General features: G+C 39.7%; 1 pseudogene; it reads right to left on the bottom strand.

The window, feature by feature from the left end:
- Positions 1-3,212: 3,212 nt before the first annotated feature.
- On the bottom strand, positions 3,213-4,391 carry LOC100388512 (peptidyl-prolyl cis-trans isomerase D pseudogene; annotated as a pseudogene).
- Between the last annotated feature and the right edge of the window lie 22,726 nt (positions 4,392-27,117).

The following is a 27,117-nucleotide window of genomic DNA, read 5'->3' as shown; positions in this document are numbered from 1 at the left end:
GGGTTCTTTGTCAGCAGGGGCTATTGTGGAGCTAGGGTTTGTAGGTACTAGCATAATGTTGGGAAGGGTCTAAAGACTGGGTTGGTGAGTCTTTTCCTGGAGTCTGGAGATAAGGGGGAAGCCTAGAGCTGCATAGATAGGGGCTGGCCTGGTGCTGGGGGGAGGTTTGGAGCCAGGGATTGCTGGGTCCAGCCTTTTAGTAGGGTGGGCCTGGATTCCTGAGCAGGTCTACAGCTTGAGTTTTCAGGAGCTGACCTAGGACTTGGTGCCACTGCGACCAGCCTAATGGTGAGTCAGGCTCTGAGACTGGGTCTGAGAGGTGCTGAAATGGTCCTGAAGTGGGCTGGAGACTGAGTCTGTGGGACTGGCCTGGAGATGGGTTGTGGTGTCCTGACTGGTGCTGGGTTTTACTGAGGTGTGCCCCTTGCTGGAGTCTGAGGCCATGTCCCATGCTCATGTTACTTTTCTCCCCCTAATTCAAAGGGTATCTCTCTCTGCTCTGTGGGAGGAGTGACACAGGTAATGTGAAAGTCTCCTTTTTTACCCTTTTCAATGCTTTAGTTATTTCTGTGTTATAGCCAAGTCCTGTAATCTATCACCTGGCTTCCTTAGTTCTTGGAAAGATGAGCCTACACAGAACTAGTACTTAATTTTAGGGCTTCAAAGGATAAGGGCTGTAGATACTCAATTATCTTCTACTTCCAGATATACAGGGACTGTAATTCCTCTCTTCCTTGAGGTCAGGTGTTGCCCAAAAGTGACTAGAGATGACCAGTGAAATGCAAGCAGGAATGACATACCTTTTAAAGTTCCCATTAGTTCCCGTCACTGATGTGGGATCTCCTGCTCTCTCCCACTGCCACACCTTCCAAAGGGGCCATGTGTTTCAGACGGTGTATGGGGCGAAGGGGGTATGAGTAGAGGTCGGGGCAGCCTCTGCAAGCCTGAGTTTTGTGGAGTTGCCACAGCAGGGTCAGTTGACCCGAAGGGTATTTTGACTGCAGAGGAGTTTTGTGTGAATGAGAAGTGAATCTTTATGGTATTGGGTGGGGTAGCACAACAGCATAAACCAGCCCATGCTGAATAGCACAGATGTATGGAGATGAGACTTTTGCTTTTCTTTTGGTGGCTTTCCTTGCACTTTGCCTATGTCCAAGCAGCCAAATCACCGCAGAGCTTCCCACTTCTTTTGTTTTTCCTCTATCCAAAACCCAGAATAGCAAAAATGTGTGAAGGATTTTAGCTGTTGGAAGTGAAGGGAGGAAATGGTAGCTCCTTTTCTCTTCAAAATTACTCTTGTCTCACTGGTGGTCTCCACAGATGCCAGGTCTGTGTTCTCCTCTCGTCCCACATACGGCCAATCCCAACGTTATCTCAATGCTTCAGTTCTCTGAGCAGAACAGTAGAAAAAGAGAAAGTAGCATCAATAGGAGCCAGGGACCCCCCCCCCCCGACAGAGGCTGGAGACATCGTGACACTTTAGGGAGTCCAGGTTCCTCTTTGGAAATGAACAGACCTGATGTGTGCCACCCACAAATCCAGCTATTGAGGAAGGAAGGGATGTAGCCACAAACAGAAAATCTGCAGAACTATTTCCTGGCAAGAAATAATAAATGTGGTTTGGTCTTCCCTTGAGCTTCCCCTGGGCCCAAGGGTATGAAAACAGTATATCTCAAGTGACTTAGAAAGGAAGTGTGCCTGAACTGTACTGTAAATTATTCCTGTGGGTTTGTGTGCCATCGTATCTTCTTTCCATACTTTTTCCAAGTATACTTTATTTCTGAGTCTTTTAGAATTTGTATCCCCAAATCCATATGCACATTATTTTGATTTTTATTTAATTAGGCATAATCATACATTAATATAATTTTCCATAGCATTTACTAAAGTAGCTGTTGCCACATTTAAAAAAATACAGTCAAATGTAATGTTTAAATTCTGCACACTGGTTAAAGGATGTTAGTATTTAAAGCAAACATGTCCAAATTGAAAAATGGAACTTTTACAATATATTGCCAAAATGTAGCTTCCCAGGAATGTTTAGGCCTTCATTACTTTTTGCTTTAACTGTCCAATAGGGATAATGACAAGCAATCTTGTAAGATGCCACCGTATCTAAGCCATTGGCTGTTAAGAAGTTCTTATGCCCATTACATTAAATACAGTCAGGAAGTAAACAGGACCTATTAAAATTACCTTCAATTTTGTGATTTTTATTAATTCAGGAGATGAAGAATATTGATTAGTTTTGTTTTATTGAACTCACTCCATTTAATAAGTTTTTCTTCTCTCCTATTAACTAAATCACATTTCCTAATTTCTGGTGCAAAATCCTAACTTCACACTTCTGAACTAAGGGGAGAAAATCTAACTAGAACTCAAAGGATGGGAACATCCTAAACTCAAATTGCACCTACTTAAGTTTCCTCTTTCATGTGATAACCCAGCACTGATTGTGGTGACAGGCATGACCACTGTGGTAGGGCTTGGGTAGCTCTTATCTTCTGTTGAACTGAGAGAGATAAATGCAAATCTCTGTGTCCAGCTTTTGTTTACTCGGATCTCATCTTTGGATTCTCATTTCTGGCCCTTTAGGGCCAATTCCAGATGAAAATTATAACACAAATATCAAGTTAAAACACAGATTTTGGGTAAACCCTATCCTTAGCTGTGCTCATACAGTCTTTTTTTTTATTTTTTAAGATTTCATCTTTTTATTCAACAAGATGTGTCTTTACGAGTTTAAAAACAGACTGAACACCATTATCCTTCATGAATAATGCAGATTACCATTTTAAAAAGCATTTCACTTAGCTGGGTGTGGTGGCTCACGCCTGAAATCTCAGTACTTTGGATGGCCAAGGCGGGCAGTTCACGAGGTCAGGAGTTCAAGACCAGCCTGACCTATATGATAAAAGCCCACTGTACTAAAAATACAAAAATTAGCCAGGCTTGGTGGCACATGCCTTTAATCCAGCTACTCAGGAGGCTGAGGCAGGAGAATCACTTGAACCCGGGAGGCAGAGGTTACAGTGAGCCAAGATTGCACCACCACACTCCAGCCTGGGTGACAGAGCGAGACTCCATCTCCAAACAAACAAAAAAAACTTACTATATTGTAACATGTTTATTAAGAATGAACCCCTATCAGTACTCCTAAACTGTAAACGATGAGGAACTGAGGTGTTAAAAGAAACATATTAAGAATCGTATTAATAGACAAAAACCTTTACATTTTCTTATTGCATTTATACAGTCACACAATAAGCAAAATTGAATCCTTACTAAGCAAACATTTTTGCATATACTGCCTTCTCTTTATCTTTCTGTGCCTTTATCTTTTGTTTGACTTTCAGCAATTATGCCTGGATAGCTTTATCTTCTGGTGCTATCTCCTGAGCTTTTTTAAGATTAGCCAATGCTTGATCATATTTTTTAATCCTTGCCATCCTTGAGCTCTTCGGTCCAATGCTTTGGTATTTGATGGGTCTATTTCAAGAACCTCCAAACGACTGTTGACTGCTTCTTGCCAATTTGACATCTTCAGTTTGCAAGCACCAACATTCAGTACACAGCTTAAAGGTATGGGTTGCAGCTTGGCTCTGTCTGCTATCTCAATAACAGCCTTTGAACTGTCAACATATCTTAAAACTTTTGCGTATTTTTTAATGGCCATCTCCCAGTTCTGGGATTTGAAAAAAGTATTTCCAATGTTTTTTAAGTCTTCTGTTATTAATAAAATTTTGTGTACATCTTTAAAATCTATATCTGCATCCTCAGGGAAATCTGGATGACTGTCGTCAGAGCCATCTTTTGGGAATATTCACCAATCATCTCCTTCCTTCAGTTCTCCACATTCTGCAATAACGCACAAGTTGGCAGGTTTTTCACCTTTCACTTCTACTTTTCCAATATTCTTGCCACTCCTATTCCTTTAATTACTTGGCCAAACACCACGTTTGCTATTCAAATGAGGAGTTGGAACTGTTGTGATAAAAAACAGAACCATTTGTGTTGCAGCCTGCATTTGCCATGCTCAGTAAACTCTCCCAATCATGCTTATAATGGAAAGTTTCATCTTCAAATTTTTCACCATAAATACTTTCTCCACCTGTCCCATTTTGATTTGAGAAGTCTCCACCCTGGATCATAAATTTCTTAATAATTCAACGAAAAGGGCATCCTTTGAAATGGAGAGGTTTTCCAGTTGTGGGTCCAATGCCTTTTTCTCATGTACGCAGGGCAAGAAAATTTTCCGCAGTTTTGCGTACAATAACTACAAACAATTCTAAGACAATTCTACCCACTCGCTCCCCTCCGATATCCACGTCAAAGAAGACGCGAGGGTTACTGGGGTTGGAGGGCTTGGCTTGCGGGGAAGGGTGTGACATCTCGACTTGCAGATGCGTTTGCACGCAGGATCCGCAAACCTCGTGGCAGTCCGCCAGCTCAAACTCTCTAGTCTTTTTTTTTTTTTAATTAATTTATTTAACTTTAGGTGCATACTATATCTGGCATTTCTCCCCATGTTATCCCTCTTCACCCTCCCCTCCCTCCCCACCCCTTGCTGTCTCTCCCCTACCGCCTCCAACTGCCCCCAGTGTGTGATGCTGCTCTCTCTGAGCCCACGTATTCTCATTGTTCCACACCCACCTATGAATGAGAACATGTGGTGTTTGGCTTTCTGTTCTTGTGTCAGTTTGCTGAGAATGATGTTTTCCAGATTCATCCAAGTCCCTATAAAGGACGCGAACTCATCGTTTTTTATGGCTGCACAGTATTCCATGGTGTATATGTACCACATTTTCTTTGTCCAGTCTATCATTGATGGGCATTTGGGGTGGCTCCAGGTCTTTGCTATTGTACTCAGGGCTGTAATGACCATACCTGTGAATGTGTCTTTATAGTAGAACGATTTATATTTCTTTGGGTATATGCCCAGTAATGGGATTGCTTGGTCAAATGGAATTTCTATTTCTAGATCCTTAAGAAATTGCCAAACTGTCTTCCACAGTGGTTGAACTAATTTACACTCCCACCAACTGTGTAGGAGTGTTCCTATTTCTCCACATCCTCTCCAGCATCTGTTGTCTCCCTATTTTTTAATGACCACCATTCTAACTGGCGTGAGATGATACCTCAATGTCATTTTGATTTGCATTTCTCTAATGACCAGTGATGATCAGTGTTTTTTCATATGTTTTCATTTGAAAAGTGTCTGTTCATATCCTTTGCCCACTTTTGAATGGAATTGTTTGTTTTTTTTTCTTGTATATCTGTTTTAGTTTTTTGTAGATTCTGGTTATTAGCCCTTTGTCAGATGAGTAGATTGCAAAAATTTTTTCCCATTCTGTTGGTTGCTGATTTGCTCTAATAATGGTTTATTTTGCTGTTCAGAAGTTCTGAATCTTAATTAGATCCCATTTGTCTATCTTGGCTTTTATTGCCATTGCTTTTGGTGTTTTAGTCATGAAGTCCTTGCCTATGCCTGTGTCCTGGATGGTTTTGCCTATGTTTTCTTCTAGCACTTTTATGGTATTAGGTTTTATGTTTAAATATTTAATCCATCTGGAGTTAATTTTAGTGTAAGGTGACAGGTAGGGATCCATTTTCTGCTTTCTGCACATTGCTAGGCAGTTTTCCCAACACCATTTATTAAACATGGAGTCCTTTCCCCATTGCTTGTTTTTGCTGGGTTTGTCAAAGATCAGATGGTTGTAGGTGTGTGGTGTTTCTTCCGGGGCTTCTGTTCTGTTCCATTGGTCTATGTCTCTGTTTTGGTACCAGTACCATGCTGTTTTGATACCAGTACCATGCTGTTTTGATTACTGTAGCTTTGTAGTATAGTTTGAAGTCAGGCAGTGTGATGCCTCTGACTTTGTTCTTTTTGCTTAGAATTGTCTTGGCTTTGTGGGCTCTCTTTTGATTCCATATGAAGTTTAAAGTGTTTTTTTCCATTTCTGTGAAGAAGGTCATTGGTAGCTTGATAGGGAGAGTGTTGAATCTATAGATTACTTTGGGCAGTATGGCAATTTTCATGAAATTAATTCTTCCTAACCATGAGCATGGAATGTTTTTCCACCTGTTTGTGTCCTCTCTTATTTCATTGAGCAGTGCTTTGTAGTTCTCCTTGAAGAGGTCCTTTACATCCTTTGTTAGTAGTATTCCTAAGTATTTTATTCTCTTTGTAGTAATTGTGAATGGAAGTTTGCTCTTTATTTGGCTCTCTGTCTGCAATTGGTATATAGGAATGCTTGTGATTTCTGCACATTGAATTTGTGTCCTGAGACTTTGCTGAAGTTGCTTATCAGTTTGAGAAGATTTTGGGCTGAGACAATGGGGTCTTCTAGATATTCAATCATGTCATCTGCCAATAGAGACAGTTTGACTTCCTCCTTTCCTAATTGAATACTCTTTATTTCTTTTTCTTGCCTGATTGCTCTGGCTAGAACTTCCAATACTATATTGAATAGGAGTGGTGAGAGAGGGCATCCTTGTCTAGTACCTGATTTCAAAGGGAATTCTTCCAACTTTTGCCCATTCAATATGATATTGGCTGTAGGTTTGTCATAAATAGCTTTTATCATTTTATGATCCATTCCATCAACACCTAGTTTATTGAGAGTTGTTAGCATGAAGGGCTGTTGAATTTTGTTGAAGGGCTTCTCTGCATCTATTGAGATAATCATGTGGTTTTTGTCTTTGGTTCCATTTACGTGATGGATTACATATATAGATTTGCATATGTTGAACCAGCCTTGCAATTCCAGGATGAAGCCTACTTGATCGAGATGGATAAGCTTCTTGATATGCTGTTGCAATCTGTTTGCCAGTATTTTATTGCTCATACAGTCTTTATGGCCTTGATAGGAAACCTTGCGGGCACACTTGTGGACAAGATTTGGCCTGGGGTGCCTGGATCTGAGTGGTTGTCATGCACAGAATTAGAAATTGCTTTGTTCATTACAAATTCTCAAAGTATTCATTGTGGGCATCTTTTTGTTGGAGCTTCCAGCTAAGATGAGAAAGGTGCAAAGAGCCTCTGTAATCTGTTTAATGATTTTAAGCTCACAGAAAAGCATCAAACTTCTTAAGTTGGAAGGGAATCTAGTGGAAAAATAGGGTATGTTTCAACCTATGGCTACTCTTAGAGTCTGCTAAGTTTAGTACTTGTCCGAAGTCTCTAAAGGAAGGATTGTTAGGTTTGTCTGAATAAAAAGAATTGGTCCTGAAACTGTGACCCTTTGGAGGCAATTGAGGCTGGGGGAAGAGAAAAAATATTAGCTTCTCATAAACACAGCCATTCTTAGTCATCTTCTTAGATCCCCTTACAAAGATGGCTTTCCATGAAATTGTTTCTTCTATTGGTTTATTTCTCAGTGTCGTAGACTAAAACACTTGTTCAAAAAGCTCATTAGCAATAAGCTGCCAATGAGCCTTTGAATGTTTAGTGTAAGGAAGAAAAAACAAGATCTTTTTTTCACACATCACAAGGTTCATGGCTGAACAAAATACAGATTAATGAGAGAAAAACTATACAAATGTGTTTAACTTAAATTTTATGTGACATGGACCCTTCAGAAATGAGGACCCAGAGAAACCTAGAAACCTGTGTATTTTTATTTATTTATTTATTTATTTATTTATTTATTAATTTTTTATTGGATTATAGGTTTGGGGTACATAAGCAGAGCATGCAAGACAGTTGCATAGGTACACACATGGCAGTGTGCTTTGCTTTTCTTCTCCCCTTCACCCACATTTGGCATTTCTCCCCAGGCTATCCCTCCCCACCTCCCCCTCCCACTGGCCCTCCCCTTTTCCCCCCAATAGACCCCAGTGTTTAGTACTCCCCTTTCTGTGTCCATGTGTTCTCATTTTTCATCACCCAAACCTGTGTATTTTTATGCTTAGGTTTGATTAAGAGTGGACACTCATGGGGAAGTCTGATTGAACAGAGGGGATTTGACCTAATGGTAATAAACTGGAGTGGGGGAACTTAGCAAGGGCTGTACATAATCTTCCTTGTGATCCTGTGTCTTCAAACATAATAACATTCCTATCTGCTGAATATTTGCCAGGCACCTTTCAAATAAGGTGCAGGAAATCTTCCTCTACTTTAGATGAAGGTCGAAGAACTCTTTTGTGACCTTCTTTAGGGGAAAAGGGTAGGAACATGTGAGAGAGACTTTCTGGTTTCAGCTGTTTTCTCAAAATGCCAAGGTGCCACATTTTGGGGTAGTATGTCCTGAACCCCATCAATATTCTTAAAGAGACTTCTGAATTAAGATCAGTCTGCACTAAAATTTGATAGATTCAAAAAATATTTCCATTGACTACTCCATTGGGCATTACTATTGGATTGAAATAATACATTAAGGTAAGTTTACCAGTTAAGATAGCCCAGTACTGCTTCATTTTTTTAAAAAAAACTTAAAAAAAGTTTTTATATATACTTTATTGCACTTTAGGTTCTGGGGTACATGTGAAGAACATGCAGGATTATTGCATAGGTACATACATGGCAATGTGCTTTGCTGCCTCCATCCCCCCCATCACCTATATCTGACATTTTGCTCCATGTTATTCCTCCCTAACCTCCTTACCCACTGCTGTCCCTCCCCTATCCCCCCAACAGACCCCAGTGTGTGATGCTTCCCTCCTTATGCCCATGAGTTCTCATTGATCAACACTCACCTATGAGTGAGAACATGTGGTGTTTGATTTTCTGCTCTTGTGTCTGTTTGCTGAGAATAATGGTTTCCAGATTCATCCATGTCCCTACAAAGGGCATGAACTCATCATTTTTTGTGGCTGCATAGTATTCCATGGTGTATACGTGCCAAATTTTCCTTGTCCGGTCTATCATCAATGGGCATTTGAGTTGGTTCCAGGTCTTTGCTGTTGTAAACAGTGCTGCAATGAACATATGTATGCATGTATCTTTTTAATAGAATATTTATAATCCTTTGAATATATACCCAGTAATGGGATTGCTGGGTCAAATGGAATTTCTATTTCTAGGTCCTTGAGTAATTGCCACACTGTCTTCCACAATGGTTGAACTAATTTATACTCCCACCAACAGTGCAAAAGTGTTCTTATTTCTCCACATCCTCTCCAGCATCTGTTGTCTCCAGATTTAAAAAAACAAAAATTTTAATGTTTTAAAACATTTGCTCATGCTTCATGTCCATGATAGGTTGGCTTGTGGGGGTGGGGGTGTGGGCGAGAGGACGTGTTCCACATTGTCTTTTGTCAAGAACGCTGATAGGAGAAACTAAATGACCACACTGCCAGAATGTCAATTGCCATCACCAGAAAGAGAAAAAGACCCTAAGAAACTAGGTGAGTCATAAAACAAGAGAACAGAAAACAAATTTCCTGAAAACAAAAAATAAAGTCTCCCTGAAGGAAGGAAAAAGACAAAAAAGAAAGAGTAAAATGTAAGTTGTTGTATCTTTATGCCTGATCTTATCTCATTAGAAGTCTGCGTATTGTTTGCAACCACTCCCTTTAGTATATCACACATTCGGAATATTTAGGAGCTCTTTGCTCATTCAGTGAATACTATTGTGAGCTTAGCAATTGTAAATTTAGGTATTGGAAATATTGTTGGTCATTTAAAAAACTTCAAGTCTTTCTTTCCTTTCTCTTTTCTTTCCCTCCCCCTCTTAGGTCTTCCTACATTTATTAACTGTCGAGCTGCTTTGTGTCACATAGTGTACTGCTCTTAAGGATATCAATGTGCTTAGAGTATTTCCCTGCCCTTGAAGCACGCAGAAGCTGGAGATGGTAATGAGGTAGAGGCTGCAATATATCTATAAATAGGATGTTACAGAAGCAAGTAAAAGAAAGTACTGTGTTTAGGGAGGTCGGGAAAGGCTTCCCAGAAAAGGTGGCATTTGAGTTGAGTTTACTGTGTGTGAAAGGTAGGGTAAGAACTTCTAGATAGAGAAAACAGCTTGTGCTAAAGCACAAAGATGAGAAATAGCCTCAAACATCTTGAACCTCGAATGATTCAAAGTAGCTCAAATCGAGGATATTTGTGGCAAGGTGAGATTACACAGATAGGCAGGAGCCTGACCATGGTGGCCTTTATGGGCAATAGCCAAGGAGTTTGTGGGTGTTCTAAGTGGATTTTAAATAGGCAGATTTTAAAAAGAAAACTAACATTATCATTCTTGTTTACTCTCACTTATAAATTTGTGAATTAGTATATTAATCTATATGTTGACATCTAAAATTACCCTTTTACTTTGTCTCAACCACATGGTCAAGATTACCTTCATAAAGCAGGAAATATCCTGCCCTGGTCTTCAAGTAATTTCATAAGAAAACATTGGTGTCTTTTAGGGAACCTAATCTGCATACCCAGCATTTTAACTCCAAAGCATTTGAATCTGATTGGTTTGTTGGAGTTGTGCTTGAATTTAGTGCTACCATTACAGACAGACACAGGGAATGTCCTTGAGATTTTTCCATTGTGTAACTCAGTGCTAAAAGCTTTAGAACGAATAAAGTTGGCATGCAATTTCTTTCTCTTCCCCATGCCATCTCAGTTTTGTCAACAACCGTAAGTGCTTAACAAGCTAATTTTGATAGCCAAAGAGCCAAAAGTAATAGTTCTATGGTCCTAATTTTTCATAGTGAGTTCAACTTTGTTGGATGTTATGACAATAAAGACCTTTGGAAAAAAGTAAGCATAAACTAATTGCCACAATTCACATACATTAGCAAGCTGGAAACATTTTGGTCGTTGTAACTGGTTGCCTTAAAAGAGAACTCAGTAATGCATGCTCTCTTTTCTGTGAGTAGAGCATTTACACATTTATATCAGACTTAGAGATTAGAAAATGCTTATAGTAGATTTAAATGGAATATAAGCTATGCTACTGGGATATTTTGTTTGGGTATGCAACCAAAATCTTGATTAACTACATGACTAAGATTATAATATGTATGCTATTGTTAAATTAAAAATGGGTAAGACCAATAAGATGGGTAGTATTTTCTGAGCAAAACATGAAATGATTGTCCTTGGATTCTGACATCACTAGGACATTATACCAGGTTCTATGGGATGGTATATGAAAAGCAAAATCTGATTTCGTGAGTAGAGAAAGAATACTTGAAAATAAAGTTTAGCTGAATATAGGCAGAACGAGATTTTAATGCTATAAGATGATGACATTAGCTTAACCCAGCTTTTTTTTTTAATCTCTGTAAGGCCTTTGTTTACTTCACCCTTACCCTGTTCTTATTTAAATGTTGGTCTCTTGGCCACAGCTAAAATGCAAAATGGTTAATTCTTAGCAAAATTCTAAGGGCTTGAATTCTGGTTTACTTAATAGATTGGTAAAATACTTAGCTAGTCAGTTCACTCATGGTGTTCCTTGTACCCCCCTCCTTCCTGGCAGCCATGGGGAAACCAGATGAGGGCTCTGTTTTGGGGGAGATGTGGGAGAACGCTTCTAAGGTGAGCAGAAATTCTTCCTGAGGACATTTTCTGACTCCTGGGAATTTGATCCTCTGGAAAATTTAACTAATTAAAGGCACAGCTTGCAGATTGGGCTTGATTTAAACATTGAGCCATTTCCAGGGAGAAAGAGAAACCAGCAAAGTTTTGTTGGTTTGTTTGTTTTAGCCGTTGTAGGAGACCAGTGAGGGAAACTGGAAATTTTAGTGACTTCTTCAAATGCTAATTTACCCCATATGACTTCGGCAAAATTATGCTCATCTGCAGCCACACTGGAGGTTGAGAAAGTAATCTAAAAGCTTTAAAAAGACATACAGGGGGAGCGTAACTACCTCAGGCACTCCATTAGTCTCTAAATCAAGACATGTGGTAGACTATTAAGATGCCTGAAGTGACAGGCTAAAGAGCTGGGCTGGAAACTTATGAACAATGGAACTGAAATTCTGAAGTCTTTCAGTGCTGCAGAGAAAGAAACCAGTTAGGCTCTCAATTAAAAGCTCGAGATGGTCATTTTCAAGAAGATGACTGACTCATAGGCGGATGTTGAACAATGAGAACATGTGGACACAGGGACGGGAGCATCACACACCGGAGTCTGTGCAGGGGAACTAGGGGAGGGACAGCAGGGGGTCGGGGGTTGGGGACGGATAACGTGGGGAGAAATGCCAGATACTGGTGATAGGGAGGAAGGCAGCAAACAACATTGCCATGTATGTACCTATGCAAAAATCTTGCATGTTCTTCACATGTACCCCAAAACCTAAAATGCAATTAAAAAAAAAGAAGAAGACTTATACAGATATATACTGATACCTACACAATCTATAGTCCAGCTCTAACCTACATCAATTCCTCACTGTGCAAAATGATCAGCTGCTTAACTGACTGGCGTAACAGAAGAAAAAGTAAACCCTGTCTGGTGAAAGATAACATCCTTTGGACCCTCTCTATTTCTTTTATACTTAATGTCTGACACACAATAAAATATTACTATACAATGTAAAAAGACAGGAAACTTTTTATTAATAATGAAGAAGGAAAAGATGGAAATAGTAGCACACTAAAGAATGATTCAGATATCAGAGTTACCAATCAAGGCCTTGTAATAACAATAATTAATATATTAAATAAATTAGAGAAAAACATAAAAAAGAATAGATGAAGGTATGGAGACGTTTTCCAAACAATTATATTCTGTTAAATAATAAGAAATAGATAATAGATGATTGAAAAATACAGTCTCCACAATTAAGAACTCAACAGATGGATTTAATAGTAGATTATAAACGTAAGTAAACAGGACAAGTGAATTAAAATATAGGTCAATAAAAACACACAAAATTAAGAATATGGAAAAAATTAGAAGAAAAAATGAATAGAGATGTATAGGATGATTCAAAGGTCTAGCATACATATGATTGGTGTCACAGAAATAAAAAGAGAAAATGGGTGGAATCACTATTTATATTTTCCAAACTGATGAAAGATATAGACTTAGAGATTCCAGAAGCTTCGAGAACCCCATTTTGAAGATAAACAAAGCAAACTATACCGCAGTATGTCAAAGAGTCTTCTGAAAACCAAATATAAAGAGAAAAACTTAAAGTTGTTGCCTTAAAAAGAGAAACACTAAGACTAAAATATAACGTCTTAACTAAAATGATGGAAACTAGAAAACAATAAAAGGACATTTTAAAATGTCAACATAACTGCCAACCTGTAATTTCATACACAAAATTTTATATCCTTTAAAAATAAAAAATATAGTTTTAGTCAAATAAAAAATAAGAGAATTTGTCGCTAGTAGGCCCAGCATTGTAAAATTAAATGAACCTCTCTCAGGTAGAAAAATGATTCCAGGCAACCTACAGAATGGAAGAAAATTTTTAAAATCTATCTATCTGACAAAGGGCTAATATCCAGAATCTACATGAAACTTAAGCAAACTTACAAGAAAGAAACAAAGGAACCCATCAAAAAGTGGGTGAAATATATGAAAAGACACTTCTTAAATGGAGACATTTATACAGCCAACAAACATGAAAAAAAGCTCATCATCACTGGTCATTAGAGAAATGCAAATCAAAACCCTGATGAGATGCTGCTGCACTGGAGCAAGCAGAAAGTCAGCACCAACACAAAAGTATGCCAAATTGCAGGGTCTTTATTGTCGGCGGCCATGGAGGACTCATGTCTCTCCAACCCGTTGCCCTGAGCTCACAGGGAGCAAGGCATTTAAGCTGCAAAAACACATTCTTGTTCAGGGGGGCCCAAAGGTGTACAAGGCAAGCTGTCTGTACAGAAGCTAAAGTTAGTGGTTTATTGCAAGGGGAGGGGGGTAGCAGTGGAAATTTTTACCCTTAACACTTCTGAGAATTGCAGTACAGTAACAGTTCTGAGAATTACACCTCTGCCCAGGGCCCAGGTGGCTTCTCTACAAGATGGCAGTGCTTAGGCTTCTGTTTTTGCCTCTATCTCAATACCATCTCACATCAGTTAGAATGGCGATCATTAAAAAGTCAGGAAACAACAGATGCTGGAGAGGATGTGGAGACATAGGAATGGTTTACACTATTGGTGGGTGGGAGTGTAAATTACTTCAACCATTTTCAAACACAGTGTGGTGATTCCTCAAGGATTTAGAACTGGAAATATCATTTGACCCTGCAATCCCATTACTGGATATATATCCAAAGGATTATAAATCATTCTACTATAAATATATATGCACATGTTTGTTTATTGCATTACTGTCCACAATAGCAAAGACTTGGAACCAACCCAAATGCCCATCAATGATAGACTGGATAAAGAAAATGTGGCGGAGGGGAGGACTCAAGATGGCACTGTGAGAACAACCCAGGATTGGAGCTCTTCTCGTTGAATCCGCAAATGGTGAGTCAGAACAGCATTTCCAGACTGATCTTTGTTGCCCACAGAACGGGGAAACTCCCAAGTATAAAAAAGACACGGGACGCCAGGCAGTAGGTCTGCCTGGCGAAGCCGGCAGCCGGGGCGGCGGCGGCCGGCCCTACCCAGCAATCCCCACAGGGCGCGCTTGTCCGGGTGCCCTGTTGAACCGGCAACCTGAGACTTGAGAGGGCTGGACTTGAGACTGAACGAGACTTGGACAATAGGCCAGCCCAGGGGATTGCAGGGATTGGGATACCCAGTGGGACGAACAAAACCGCGATTTCAAACTATCCCGAGCAGACGGTCCGAGACGCTCTGTGGGGGAGGGGCGTCCACCACTACTGAGGCAACCCGCCCCAACTGAGATACACGCCCACTGCTGACGCAGCCAGCCGTTGCCGAGGCAACCGCCCCAACTGAGATACACGCTCACTGCTGACACAGCCAGCCGTTGCCGAGGCAACCCGCCCCAACTGAGATACACGCCCATTGATGACGCAGCCAGCCGTTGCCGAGGCAACCCGTCCCTACTGAGATACACGCCCACTGCTGACGCAGCCTGCCGTTGCTGAGGCAACACGCTACAACGAAGAGACTCCTCGGCAGGGCGGAGACCACAGCAAAGCCGGCAGGAACAGCGCGAATCACACAACAGCAGGGCGGAGCCTCGGCAGCCAAACAGTGGCTAGTCTGCCTTCTAGCTGGGCAGGACACCTGATCGGACATCCAAAAATAAAGCCCAAACCCCTTAACACAGAGCATTTGAGAAAAAAAAAAAGGGGGGTTTTTTAATGAGCTCTGTTGCAGCAGAATCAAACATAGCAGCCTAACAGCCCTGAATGAACAACAGAGTGCACAGCTCAGCAATTAAACCCCTATAAAGTACAAACTGTCTCCTCAAGCAGCTCCCTGACCCCTCTATATCCAAAAGACTGACATTAGGCAGGCATCATCCTGGGACAAAGAGAGCAGAAAAAGAAACTGGTAGCATCCCTCGCTGTGCCACAGCTACTAGAGGTGCACCCCAGACAAGCAGGGTCTGGAGCGGACCTCAGCAGTCGTACAGCGAAGGGGCTAGACTGGTAGAAGGAAAACCAAGCAACAGAAATACTTCATCATCAACATTCTGGGTGTCCACTCAGAGACCCAAACGAAAAGTCAGCAACTACGCAGACGACCAGCGGACAAATCCACAAAGATGGGAAGAAACCAGCGCAAAAAGGAGGAAAACACCCGAAACCAGAACACCTCGCCTCCTAGAAAGGACCAAAACTCCTCACCAGCAAGGGAGCAAAGCTGGACGGAGAATGACTGTGACGAAATGACGGAATTAGACTTCAGAAGATGGATAATGAGAAACTTTTGTGAGCTAAAAGATCATGTATTAAATCAATGCAAAGAAACTAAGAACCTTGAAAAAAGATTTGAAAAAAGATTCGAGGAAATGATAACAAGGATGGATACCTTAGAGAGGAATATGAATGAATTAAAGGAGCTGAAAAACACAATACGAGAACTTCGTGAAGCAAACACAAGTTTCAATAGCCGAATTGACCAAGCAGAAGAAAGAATATCTGAAGTCGAAGACCAACTCAATGAAATAAAACGAGAAACCAAGATCAGAGAAAAAAGCGCAAAAAGGAATGAACAAAGTCTCCAAGAAATGTGGGACTATGTGAAAAGACCTAACCTACGTTTGATAGGTGTACCAGAAGGGGACGAAGAGAATGAATCCAAGCTGGAAAATACTCTTCAGGACATCATCCAGGAAAATTTCCCCCACCTAGCAAGACAGGCCAACACTCAATTGCAGGAAATTCAGAGAACACCACAAAGATATTCCGCAAGAAGAGCAACCCCAAGGCACATAATCGTCAGATTCAACAGGGTTGAAATAAAGGAGAGAATACTAAGGGCAGCCAGAGAGAAAGGTCGGGTCACCCTCAAAGGGAAACCCATCAGACTCACAGCAGATCTCTCGGCAGAAACACTACAAGCCAGAAGAGAGTGGGGGCCAATATTCAACATTCTTAAAGAAAAGAACTTTCAACCCAGAATTTCATATCCAGCCAAACTGAGCTTCAGAAGTGAAGGAAGAATAAAATCCTTTGCGAACAAGCAAGTACTCAGAGATTTTGTCAACACCAGGCCTGCTTTACAAGAGCTCCTAAAAGAGGCACTACACATAGAAAGGATCAACCAGTACCAGCCATTCCAAAATCACACTGAATGCTAAAGAGCATCAACATAATGAAGAATCTACAACAACTAACAGGCAAAACAGCCACTTAGCATCAAAATGGCAGTATCAAATTCACACATAACAATATTAACCCTAAATGTAAATGGACTAAATGCACCAATCAAAAGACACAGACTGGAAAATTGGATAAAAATCCAAAACCCATCAGTGTGCTGTATCCAGGAAACCCATCTCACATGCAAGGATACACAAAGGCTCAAAATAAAGGGATGGAGGCAGATTTACCAAGCTAATGGAAAGCAAAAAAAAGCAGGAGTTGCAATTCTCATCTCTGATAAAATAGACTTTAAAGCAACAAAGATCAAAAGAGACAAAGAAGGCCATTACATAATGGTAAAAGGATCGATACAACAAGAAGAGCTACCGATCCTAAACATATATGGACCAAACACAGGAGCACCCAGATACATAAGGCAAGTTCTTAATGACTTACAAAAGGACTTAGACTCCCACACAATAATAGTGGGAGACTTTAACACTCCACTGTCAATACTAGACAGATCAACCAGACAGAAAATCAACAAGGATATCCAGGGCTTGAACTCAGACCTGGAGCAAGCAAACCTGGTGGACATTTACAGAACTCTCCACCCCAAATCCACAGAATACACATTCTTCTCAGCACCACATCACACCTACTCTAAAATTGACCACATAATTGGAAGTAAAGCACTGCTCAACAAATGCAAAACAACTGAAATCATAACAAACAGCCTCTCAGACCATAGTGCAATCAAGTTAGAACTCAGAATTCAGAAACCGACCCAGAAACACACAGCTTCATGGAAACTGAACAACTGGCTCTTGAATGTTGACTGGGTAAACAATGAAATGAAGGAAGAAATAAAGAAGTTCTTCGAAACCAATGAGAACGAAGACACAACGTGCCAGAACCTCTGGGACACATTTAAAGCAGTCTCTAGAGGAAAGTATATAGCAATAAGTGCCCATATGAGGAGAATGGAGAGATCCAAAATTGACACCCTATGGTCAAAATTGAAAGAGCTAGAGGAGCAAGATAAAAAAAACTCAAAACCCAGCAGAAGACAAGAAATTACTAAGATCAGAGCTGAGCTGAAGGAGATTGAGACACGAAAAACCCTTCAAAAAATCAATAAATCCAAGAGCTGGTTTTTTGAAAAGATCAACAAAATAGACAGACCACTAGCCAGATTGATTAAAAAAAAGAGAGAGAACAACCAAATAGATGCAATAAAAAATGATAAAGGGGAAATCACCACAGATTCCACAGAAATTCAAACCATCATCAGAGAATATTACAAACAACTATATGTGCATAAACTAGTAAACCTGGAAGAAATGGATAAATTCCTGGACTCCTGTGTCCTCCCAAGCCTAAACCAGGAGGAAGCTGAAACTATGAATAGACCAATAACAAGGTCTGAAGTTGAGGCAGCAATTAAGAGCCTACCTCACAAAAAAAGCCCAGGTCCAGATGGGTCCACAGCCGAATACGACCAGACACACAAGGAGGAGCTGGTACCATTCCTTCTAAAACTATTTCAAACAATCCAAAAAGAGGGAATCCTTCCCAAATCATTTTATGAGACCAACATCATCCTGATACCAAAACCCGGCAGAGACCCAACGAGAAAAGAAAACTTCAGGCCAATATCCATGATGAACATAGATGCAAAAATCTTCAATAAAATATTGGCAAGCCGATTGCAACAGCAAATCAAAAAACTTATCCATCATGATCAAGTAGGATTCATCCCGGGGATGCAAGGCTGGTTCAACATACGCAAGTCTATCAACGTAATTCACCACATAAACAGAACCAAAAACAAAAACCACATGATTATCTCAATTGACACAGAGAAGGCATTTGACAAAATTCAACAGCCCTTTATGCTAAAAACCCTCAATAAACTCGGTATCGATGGAACGTATCTCAAAGTAATAAAAGCTATTTATGACAAACCAACAGCCAATATCATACTGAATGGGAAAAAACTGGAAGCATTCCCTTTGAAATCTGGCACTAGACAAGGATGCCCTCTCTCACCACTCCTATTCAATATAGTACTGGAAGTTCTAGCCAGAGCAATCAGGCAAGAAAAAGAAATAAAGGGTATTCAAATAGGAAAGGTGGAAGCCAAATTGTCTCTATTTGCAGACGACATGATAGTATACCTAGAAGACCCCATTGCCTCAGCCCAAAAACTCCTGAAACTGATAAACAACTTCAGCAAAGTCTCAGGATATAAAATCAATGTGCAAAAATCACAAGCATTCGTCTACACCAACAACAGACTTAAAGAAAGCCAAATCAAGAGCGAACCACCATTCGCAATTGCTACAAAAAGAATAAAATACCTTGGAATACAACTCACAAGGAACGTAAGGGACCTCTTCAAGGAGAACTACAAACCACTGCTCAACGAAATCAGAGAGGACACAAACAGATGGAGAAACATTCCATGTTCATGGTTAGGAAGAATTAATATTGTGAAAATGGCTATACTGCCCAAAGTAATTTACAGAATCAACGCTATCCCCATCAAGCTACCATTGACTTTCTTCACAGAACTGGAAAAAACCACCATGAACTTCATATGGAACCAAAAGAGAACCCGCATAGCCAAGTCAATTCTAAGCAAAAAGAACACAGCGGGGGGCATCACACTACCGGATTTCAAACTATACTACAAGGCTACAGTAATCAAAACAGCATGGTACTGGTACCAAAACAGAGATATAGACCAATGGAACAAAACAGAGGCACCGAAGGCAACACAACATACATACAACTATACAATCTTTGATAAACCTGACAAAAACAAGCAATGGGGCAAGGATTCCATGTTTAACAAATGGTGTTGGGAAAACTGGCTAGCCATGTGCAGAAAGCAGAAACTGGACCCCTTCCTGACACCTTACACTAAAATTAACTCCAGATGGATTAAAGACTTAAACATAAGACCTGGCACCATAAAAACCCTAGAAGGAAATCTAGGCAAAACTATCCAGGACATAGGAGTAGGCAAGGACTTCATGAACAAAACACCAAAAGCATTAGCAACAAAAGCCAAAATAGACAAATGGGACCTAATGAAACTCCACAGCTTCTGCACGGCAAAAGAAACAGTCACTAGAGTGGATCGGCAACCAACAGAATGGGAAAAAATTTTTGCAGTTTACCCATCTGACAAAGGGCTGATATCCAGAATTTACAAACAACTCAAGCAGATTTACAGGAAAAAAACAAACAAGCCCATTCAAAAGTGGGCAAAGGATATGAACAGATACTTTACGAAAGAAGACATATATGAGGCCAACAATCATATGAAAAAATGCTCATCGTCACTGGTCATCAGAGAGATGCAAATCAAAACCACATTGAGATACCATCTCACGCCAGTTAGAATGGCGATCATTAAAAAATCTGGAGACAACAGATGCTGGAGAGGATGTGGAGAAAAAGGAACACTTTTACACTGTTGGTGGGAGTGTAAATTAGTTCAACCATTGTGGAAGACAGTGTGGCGATTCCTCAAGGCCTTAGAAATAGAAATTCCATTTGACCCAGCAATGCCATTACTGGGTATATATCCAAAAGACTATAAATCGTTCTACTATAAGGACACATGTACACGAATGTTCATTGCAGCACTGTTTACAATAGCAAGGACCTGGAATCAACCCAAATGCCCATTGATAATAGACTGGATTGGAAAAATGTGGCACATATACACCATGGAATATTATGCAGCAATCAGAAATGATGAGTTCGTGTCGTTTGTAGGGACATGGATGAATCTGGAGAACATCATCCTCAGCAAACTGACACAAGAACAGAAAATGAAACACCGCATATTCTCACTCATAGGTGGGTGATGAAAAATGAGAACACATGGACACAGAAAGGGGAGTACTAAACACTGGGGTCTATTGGGGGGGAAAAGGGGAGGGCCAGTGGGAGGGGGAGGTGGGGAGGGATAGCCTGGGGAGAAATGCCAAATGTGGGTGAAGGGGAGAAGAAAAGCAAAGCACACTGCCATGTGTGTACCTACGCAACTGTCTTGCATGCTCTGCTCATGTACCCCAAAACCTATAATCAAATAAAAAATTAAAAAAAAAAAGAACTAATAATGATAATTAAAACAAATAGAAAAAAAAAAAAAAGAAAATGTGGCACATATACACTGTGGAATACTATGCAGCTGTAAAAACGAATGAGTTCATGTCCTTTGCAGGGACACGGATGAAGCTGAAAACCATTCTTCTCAGCAAACTAACGCAGGAACAGAAAACCAAACACTGCATGTTTTCACTCATAAGTGGGAGTTGAACAATGAGAATACATGGACACAGGGAGGGGAGCATCACACACCAGGGCCTATTGAGTGATGAGGGCTAGGAGAGGGAGAGCATTAGGAGAAATACCTAGTGTAGATGATGGGTTAATGGGTTCAGCAAACCACCAAGGCACATGTATACATATGTAACAAACCTGCACATTCTGTACATGTATTCCAGAACTTAAAGTATAATTTAAAAAAAATTAAGAAAAATAAAAATAAAATGATAAATGATTCCAGATACAACACGAAAATATAGGAGAAAATTTCAAACTTCACGAAAGTAAATATGTGGATAAATTAAATGACTAGTGGTTATATGTATGCAACAAGAATTGTAATGTCATATATCTTTGCATATTATATGTATTATAATAAAAATGACTGAATTACAATGGAAACATATCACTGTATTGCTGTAGGTAATTCAGAGCTCAGAGAGAAACTGCAGCACTACAATTTTGATATGGTATGTTTCCATCTTATTTTGGTTCAAAATGTTTTCTAATATATAGCTTAATTCCATGTGGTCAGAGAATATGCTACATATCTTAGACAAGAAGAAAGACTGAAAATCAATTATTTAAACTTACAAGTCAAGAAGCTAGATAGTAAAAAGCACATCAAAACTAAAGAAAATCTAAAGAAAGAAAGAAAAAGAATAGAAATAAACAATGAAAAGAAGAAAAATTAACAAAACGGAGGCTCTTGAGACTTAATGTTGTTAAAGTTTTAATAGGATTGATCAAGAAAAAATAAAGAATCCATAAGTTCAGAAGTGAAAATACACAGATCACGATATATTCAGCGAGATAATTTTATGAATACTTCCTCCAGTAAAATTACTGATTTGAATGAAATAAATTAATGACTCAGAAAACTCAACAACTTACTAATTTTGCCATAAGAAGAAATAGAAAACGAAAACAACCAGACACATGTGTTTAAAAAATTGGATTCTTAGTCAAAACCTTTTTATATTCCAATTCTGAGGCCCACATAGTTTCACTGCTGATTCTTTCAAACATTTAAGAAAGACATAACAGCAATATTGTACAAATTCTCTAAGAGAAAAGAAAAATAGGAAACATTTTCTGATCCTTTTAAAGAGGCACCATAATATGGATTATAAAATGGTCAAAGGCGAATAGCAAAGGGACATTTTATACCAAGTTTTCTCATGAACATTGATGGAAAATTCTTAAGAAAACATTAACAAATTCAACTGAGCAATACACAGAAATGAGGATACATCATCCTTAGGAAGAGTTTATTTTAAGTATGCAAAAGTAGTTTCAGATCAGAAATCACTCAGTATAATTCATTACATTAGCTGACTATAGGAAAAGAATAAGAATTTGTCAGTATATTTACCATGATCACTGAATATAAGGTTAATCTGCATAATTTAGTAAGTCTTTCTACATACCAGAAACGCGAAAAAAACAAATTTAAAACATTATCACTTCCCAATGTATCGAAAATCATATACCTAGTATGTTAGTCCATTTTGTGTTGCTTATAACAGAATACTTGAGATTGAGTAAATTAAAGAAAGAGTTTATTTAGCTGTAGTTCTGCTAGCTGGCAAGTATGGGAAGCATAGCACTGGCGTCTGCTCAGCTTTTGCTGAGGGCCACCTGCTAAGTCAAAATATGGCAGAGAGGGTCAAAGAGGAAGTAAACACACGGGAAGAGATACCAACAGTGAGGAGAAACCTTGCTTTATAGCAACCCCTTCTTGCAGAAACAAATCCATTCCTGAGGAATTAATCTAGTCTCAGTAAAGCAAGAACTTGTTATCACGAGAAAGATACCAGGCCATTTACGAGGATTCTGCTGCCATGACCCAACACTTCTCCCACTAGGCCCCATCTCCCAGTACTGCCACACTGGAGATCAAATTTCAACACGAGTTGTGGTGGGGACAAACAGGACTGCAATCATAGTATGTAGGAACCAAAGCAATGAAACATGTAAACACCTCTACAGTCAAATTACAGAACGTTATTGAGAAAAATGAAAGAGGATCTAAACAAATGGTGAGATATTCCATGTTCATAGATGGAAGACCCAGTGCTGTTAAGATATTAAATCTGCCTAAGTTAGTCTACATATTTAGTTTAGTGTCGTTCTAATTTTTAAAACCAGCATACTTTTTATTGAACGCGAATTGGAACTGCAAATGGCCAAGGATATCCAAGGTATTCTTGGAGAAGAACATAGCTAGAGGGCTTCCTTGACCAGATATCAAAATTTATTATAAAATTGTAGTAGTCAAGACAGTGTGGTATTTGTAAGACAGAAAAACTGACCATCGGAACAGAAGAGACAGTTCAGAATTAGCCTAACATAGTCACCTGATTTGTGACAAACAATAGAATAAATGGCAATGCAGTGCAGCAGAGAGAAAATAGTCTTTTCAATAAATGATGCTGAGTCCTAAAATACAAAATTAGCCGGGCGTGGTGGTGCATAGCTGTAATCCCAGCTCCTCAGGAGGCTGAGGCAGGAGAATCATTTGAGCTGAGATCGTGCCATTGCACTCCAGTCTGGGGAACAAGAGAGAAACTCTGTCCCCAACACCAAAAAAAAAAAAATTCTTCCAATCAACCCACAGAACTCTGAGAAAAAATAAAGTTTCGTTTTAAGACGCTCAAAAAAAAAATAGTCAAATTCAGATGGATCATAGATTTAAATGTAAAAGGCAAAACAATAAAATTTTTAATGGAAAAGTTTTATGATCTTCTTTATGATCTTGGAGCAGGCAAAGACCTTAAAATGGGACACAGATGACAATGATGAATTCATGTCCTTTGTATGGACATGGATGAACCTGGAAACCATCGTTCTCAGCAAGCTGACACAAGAACAGAAAATCAAACACCACATGTTCTCACTCACAGGCAGGTGTTGAGCCATGAGAACATATGGACACAGGGAGGGGAGCATTACATGCTGACATGCTGGGGTCTGTGTGGGGTAACTAGGGAAGGGACAGCAGCGGGGCGGCGGGGAGTTGGGGAGGAATAACATGGGGGAAAATGCCAGATATAGGTGATGGGGAGGAAGGCAGCAAACCACATTGCCACATATGTACCTATGCAACAATCTTGCGTGTTCTTCACATGTACCCCCAAACCTAAAACACAACAAAATATATATTAACAAAAGGGACACCAAAAGAACTATCTCTAAAACAAAAATAATGATAATACAGTTTACATCAAAGTTAATAACTGCTTGAAGAACCTCAAGGTACATGTATCCAGAATGCATAAAGAACTACAAATCAATAAGAAAAAGGCATATAATCAGTAGAGAAATAAACATGAATGGAATAAGTTTAATGGAGACTATTCAATCTTACTAGTTGTCAGGAAAAAAAAACAAACAAAAAGACAATACTGTACATTTACTAGAATGGCTAAAACAGAAAGAGAAGAGACTCCTGAGTCTTAGAAAGGATGTGAAATCGCAGAAATTGTTGGCTGTGAGTCACTGCTGATAGGAGTCTAAATTGGTACAATGACATTGGCAAACAGTTTGGCAATATCTTCTAAGCAAAATGATGCTTAGGCATGTAACCCAACAGAAATGTGTACATAGCTTTATGAAAAGACATGTTGCATATTTTCTTAAGAGGACTATTTATAAAAGTACGAAACTGAAAATTGCCTGAGTGCCTGTCAAGGTAGAGTGGATTAATGAATGTGGCATCATCACAAAGTGAAACACTGGATAGCCCCATACTGTGGACAGATCTTTTCCTCCAAATTCATCATCGGAAATGTGTAGCTGCTTCCCGAGTGTGTCTAATACTATTGGAGCAGACATTTCAGAATGAAACAAGAGGTCCAATGGGGTTAACTCCACAGAGGGCTCCATGAGCTTCTGGTGAGAGGTTTGGCCTGTGAGAGACAACGCTTCTGTCTTTTACGATTCAGCTTTCATTATTCCCATGTGGCTGAGCAGTATCTGAGCAGCTTGAGTTGGCGAATGCATCCCTTAGGATGCAGAGCCATGGGGTGACTAAAAGTGATCAGCCCTTTCAACCACTTTATATAGAGCTAAAGTACATTTAGATCTTCAAAGTCGTCATCTTTTTTTTTTTTGCTGGTTGTTTTTTGATAGGGAGATAGAGCTGGAAAATATGCCCACAGGTATTTGACAAAAGTACCCTCTTATGAGGAGTGTTGCATTTCAAATCTGTCCCTGAGGCTGAGCTTGCTATTTTGCTATGCTTTAATATGATATCTAACATGAAGTGAGAAGAGAACACGTGTAGAGGGTTGGTTGTTTTTTCCTGAGAATGACTAAGACACAAACCCTCAATAGTTAAATTCATCTGCTATCAAACTAAGTTTTGCAGTATCTTTTTAAGAGCCAGGAAATTCTACCACCAAATAAAATACATTTTTTAATCCACATTACTAAGCTACCGACGAGTCTTCACGTTGGAACTCATCATGAGAAATGTGTAGCTGCTTCCAAAGTGTGTCTAATACTGTGGGAATAGGCATTTCAGAAAGAAATGAGAACCCCAGTCTCAGTAACTCCATGAAGGGGGCTGAGCTCCTCTGTTGAGGATTTGGCCTGTGAGAGGCAATCCTATCGTTTGCCAATTTGGCCTGTGTTATTCCCATGTGGCTTACCAATATCTGAGCAACTTTGGCCTTCTGTCAGCTGGGCACTTAGGTAGTATGTCCCCTGAGGCACAGAGTAACCAAAGTGGTCAGTTCCTCTAGTCATTTTAAGTGTTTTGGTGCACACAAAAAATTCAAGAACATGAATCATATTAACATATATATATTATTTATTATTTTTTATTTTTTATATTCCCTGGCCTGAAATGGAAATGTCACTACTGGGCACCAGCCATCACAGACTTGGCTATTTAAACAAAGTTGGGAGAAAACAGAGCTGGTGGCCAAGTGAGTTGCCTGAATCATTAAGAGCTGGAGTGAGTCTGGATACAGTTCTCGCTGCTTACCACTGTTCCTGGCAACACTGACCACTGTGGCTGTGCCACGGGCCTCTGGGACTCAGGAATCTAAGCCTGTGCTGGGAGAAGGGAAGTCCAAGTCCTCCCAGAAAGGAGAAGCCTCAGAGTAACCTCATGTGGCCCACATGTGCCTGGCCTCTGTGCCAGTCTGCACTTGGCTGGAGTACCAGTTAATCCTTCCCTAGTCTGTGTGGAGTCCCTTGGCCTCCACAGGGAAGGCACATTGAGGACATTGGGATGATTTATCATGTTTCAGAGCAGTCTCAGCTGTCTTCACTTCCCACTTATTATGTAACTTCCACAGAAGCAAGAAGATAATTTCTCTAATTAGAGGGTGTGTGGAAGTGGGGAGAGAACAGAAGAGAAATAGAGCTATCTTCAGATAGAATATTCTTGGCAGAGAAACACGTGAGGTCAAAGAATTTTAGAGATGGAAAGAGACCTTGGATATAAACTTATCTAAATTTTTTGGTTTACATATGAAGAAATAAAGCTTCAAATAAGTCAAGTGACTTATCCAAGGTCATAAGGGTATAGACAGCAATTCAGAATTCAGACTTTTTTCCCAAAGGTTGAGATTTTTGTCTTTCTTTCACTTTCTACCTAGCTGCAATCACAAATACTCACGTTTCAGTTAAGAAAATCATATTTTTTCTTAAAATCTTCATTATGTACTCATACTACTGAAGTTATATAATATTGAGCAACCTTTTTTTCCACACTTGTTAGGTCCAAGGATTGTTTCCTCTTGGCAATAGCAAATTTATCGTTCTCTAGTTTCTCCTACCTTAAAAATTAAGGGGTTTTCTTCTCCTTTGCTCCATTTGTCTGACAGCACCCTCAATCAAAAACAAACAAGCTGTGAATTGGTTAAAAAGGGGACGGGGTGTGGGGAGGAGTCTTTAGAAATTGTGTTTAGTCCCAACTGGCCTTAGGAAAACACAAGACTTAGTGATCAAGTGCATTCAGCAGGATGGCTGCCTTTCAAGGGAAACAGTATCTGGATATTTCTATGTCTAGACCACAGAGGAAAAATGTTTCCTTGGTAATTAACCCACTGAAAGTAGAATAGGCCCACGTGGCTATAAGAAATAGAGAGTTAGACGGATGAAGTTACTGAAGATTCGTCCTAA

Source organism: Callithrix jacchus, chromosome 15, assembly GCF_049354715.1.
Source record: "Callithrix jacchus isolate 240 chromosome 15, calJac240_pri, whole genome shotgun sequence".
In the NCBI taxonomy this organism is placed as follows: domain Eukaryota; kingdom Metazoa; phylum Chordata; class Mammalia; order Primates; family Cebidae; genus Callithrix; species Callithrix jacchus.
This window is presented reverse-complemented; position numbering and strand designations above follow the sequence as displayed.